The 3,795-nt window shown below is 30.4% G+C and overlaps 1 long non-coding RNA gene across 1 annotated transcript; it reads right to left on the bottom strand.

Annotated features, from left to right (window-relative positions):
• Positions 1–1,176: 1,176 nt before the first annotated feature.
• LOC123262011 lies at positions 1,177–2,179 on the bottom strand. Its single transcript, XR_006508826.1, has 3 exons — positions 1,957–2,179; positions 1,897–1,902; positions 1,177–1,187 (listed from the first exon to the last, which is right to left on the bottom strand). It is a non-coding gene; the product is annotated as an uncharacterized LOC123262011 (long non-coding RNA).
• Between the last annotated feature and the right edge of the window lie 1,616 nt (positions 2,180–3,795).

Genomic DNA, 3,795 nt, shown 5'->3' with positions numbered 1-3,795 from the left:
TTTGGAAAAATTCCGGTGAATTGAGTCAAAGTTGGACGAGAGTAAATCCACTTGATAGTAGAAAGCCACAAAAAATAAAAACTGGCTAAGGTGGGCCGTCTTACCCCACCCTCCCCTATAATTACATATAACAGTAAAGAAATGTATACACAATCAAGTGGTTATTATTTGAGTAAGTATTTTTGGTAAATGACCTTCAAAGTCAGTATGTGTTGAATTAATGTCAAGCTTCCACCTTGACTCGAGTATCAAAGATCGCATAGATTTTAAATTGCCATGTGAAGTATATACTACGGAGTATTATTATTTATTTATAATTTAAAACTCAAGCTCATTTACAATTATAATATGTAATGAAGTGAGATTGGAACATCAAAACTCTAAGTAAAATCGAGTCACGATACGAGTGAATTACCATATTAAAAAATTACAAAAGATTGAAAATAATTTTGAATAAAAATATTACGCATGCGGGAGCATGAATAAAGAATAAATTTATTTTTGAGTTGACATGTAAAGTGAAAATCTATTTCTATTATAAAAAGCCATCGTGTTTTATGACTAGCAACCTACCAATCATACAGTGGTCTAATTACCATAAGAAGGGCTCTAATTTCATACAATTCTAGTTTTCATCGTCCATTCGCTTCTGACCATAGGCTATATTACATGTTCGCATATGAGCCTTTCGCTCACACGTCACACACAACAGCACGTGTCGACTTCTTGTCTACATTATATTATAAGTTTTTTGATTACTCTGGTCTGGGACCACCGATCGTCTTTCACGATTTCTCAATATATTTTCAATGGGTTCGCATACACGGTTATTTTATTTTTTTTTTTTTAATTTGACAACAGAAAATTTGATACCAAAATGTATACTTGTTTTCTGTAGTATATTTGATGTTCTTTTTGTAAAGATATTTTAAAAACAGCCACCTCTTTCGAGATTCTTTCCGAACAAACACAAGAGACTCGTGTATTTTTAACATATAAATTATAAATAAAACTAACTGAAAAAAGTATGAATTTTTTTTTGTAAAAAAATTGCCATGAATGAAGCATCAAAATTTTTTGAAAATTGAAATTTTGCAAGGTTATGAAAAAAAAATCAAGTTAACTCTATATATCGTTGATCAGAAATCTTATTTCCGAAAGAAAGGAAATTGATATGAATTTTTCATCTTTTATTAGAGTAAAACAAATTTTATGTTTAACGATCTATCAAAATTCATAATTATAATCCAAAAATAAAATATTTTACTTTTCTTCATATTTTCGGACAGAAAATTTTATAGAAACTTCTATAAAATATAATTTTTTTGCACTGATCCACGGAGATGTCGTAAGTGTTAAGACACTTAAAGTGTAAGGATTGAAAATCTTTGTTGGTATGATGATAAAAATTAAGTGATTAGGAATCCTGGGAAAAATAAATATAGAATACAATACACAGTTAAATATTATTTAATACAATATATTTATTAGAGTTTTAATGCAATCTTATAAAAAATAAAAATACTTTGAGCTTATTTCAAACAACTCCCAGTAATTATATTACAGAGAGAATCAATACTAAATTTTTAATTATTAAAAATTTCATTGATAGACAGTAATATATACAAATTCAGTAATTATATTTACAATTTTTTCGAAAATTTCATTCTCTTAGTTTTTTCAAATTTTCATTTATTAAATGCAAATATAATTTTCTAATAAAAGTATATGGTAATTATAATTGATAGTTGAGAACATAATCTGAAAATTCCTTAACACTTGCAAGTAATTCAATTCTCCGTTGAGTTTTCGCTAATTTTTTTTATTTATTGATTTTTACTTGTACACCTTCTCGGTTTTTACAAGGCTGATCTTCCTCTTTCTCCTAGCTTTTACGCTTTACTTGCTCTTCTTCATATTGGACCTCAGCAAGTCCCACCCGATATTTTTCTCCACTCTATATTTGCGGCTGTGGACCGACTTGTGTTTTCTGTACCACATTTACCCTGAACCTCACCTCTCAGGCTGTTGGACCAGTAACATGGGGAAACCACAGAGAAAACCCATGCTAGTACAGTCGAGGCTAGGCTAAGTCTACAGTGGTTAATAAGAAACTCTTCTTTATCGACCACTGGAACATTAAACCCCTCTCCTAGTGTGCAGAGATCTCTCGCGCCAGCTAACGTGGACTAGAGTGGTCACCCATCCAAGCACTAACCACGCTCAATGCTGCTTAACATGGGTGATCGCCCAAGTCAGACGTGTACCGCCCGGCTATCTCTGCCACTTCGACTCAAAATAGCCCAGTTAGCACGAGTTGACCATCAACTAAGTTGATGTTCAATGGTTTACGTTAACTTTACGTTAACTTCGCGTCAACCTCTGCATTTGCAACAGTTTCCCAGAACTTGACTTTAACTTACGCATCATGTTAGCGTAAATCTATTGCCGGAATTTTCCAAAAGGTTCGCTCAAAGTTAATGCGAAGTTGCAGAAAGTTAACGTTAATTTCACGTCAACAGTTGTAAGTACAACTGTTGCTCTATTGTAAGCGTAAACTTTACGTTAAATTTTTTTCAAAAAATTTTTCTAAAGTTGAACTGAAGTATAGAATTTTCATGAATGGCATTATATGTATTCAAAAAAGATAATTTAAGGGCAGTGGTACATTTTTTGATTTACAACCTGATTGATCAATTTAAGATTAGTCTGAATAATAGAGCCATCAAATAATCTCACAGCTCTTCATTTTTTTTCATAATAATATGAGAAGCCTAAATAATCTTAAGTTCTATACGATTTAGTTGCACATGGATGATGACAACTATGATAGGGAAATTTATTGAGCCGTATCAGTTCAAATTCAGGAAATACACACATACTAATCCTCAAATATAAACACAAAATTATCTGACCCTTAGTTATATTTTTCTATTGTCCCCTTATAAACACACGGAAAAAAAAATTTCGTTCTGGTAACGTAACTGTAAAGTTACCACAACTATACACAGTTTACTGTTCGTTGTAGAGTTACAGTAACAAAATGTTATTTAGTTCTGATAACTCAATGTTGTTGAGCTCTCAGAGTTCTACGGGATTGTTCTCAGAGCCAAACGGTATAGTTGGGAGCGCTCTACGTTGCGCAGTAGTGGAGTGCGCTGACATATTTCATAACCTTCTAAAATGACAAACAGAATTATTTTGTTACTAATCTATATTATTAAAAATATATGAGGACAATTAAGTTCCCAATTTATTTATTTAAGGAAATAAGTTTTTTTTTGTCAAATTGAATTTTGTTAGAACAGTTTTGTATTTATGGTTTTTCAAGGTTCATTTGCAGTGACTGTTAATTTAATTTATTAGTTGAATATATTGTGATAAGTGATAAGTTATCGGAATACATTAAAAAGACCCCATTTAACACAAAATAAAATTTGTTTTCGTTTATTTATCTTTTCTCGTGCATATTCGGTAGTGATTTTATGTCCAATATTTATTGATATAATTAAGAAAATAAGATAATTTTGTGACGACCATATTTTTATCTTACAAATAATTTTTATTTGTAATATAAGTTCTATTATTATTATTATTTTATTTCTATTAAAATACTCTTCTTATTTGTCATACACAATTATTGTTGGCAATATAAATTTATTCTGCCGCATGTATTTATTAAATTATCAATGCTAAATCGTTAAAAAAAATTATTAAGCAGATTTCCAAAAATTTGTTATAGTCTCAGAACGATCCTGTAGAGTTGTGAGAGGTAAATAACGTTTAGCTCTCAGA

The sequence above is a fragment of the Cotesia glomerata genome, linkage group LG3 (genome assembly GCF_020080835.1).
Source record: "Cotesia glomerata isolate CgM1 linkage group LG3, MPM_Cglom_v2.3, whole genome shotgun sequence".
Lineage (NCBI taxonomy): Eukaryota > Metazoa > Arthropoda > Insecta > Hymenoptera > Braconidae > Cotesia > Cotesia glomerata.
This window is presented reverse-complemented; position numbering and strand designations above follow the sequence as displayed.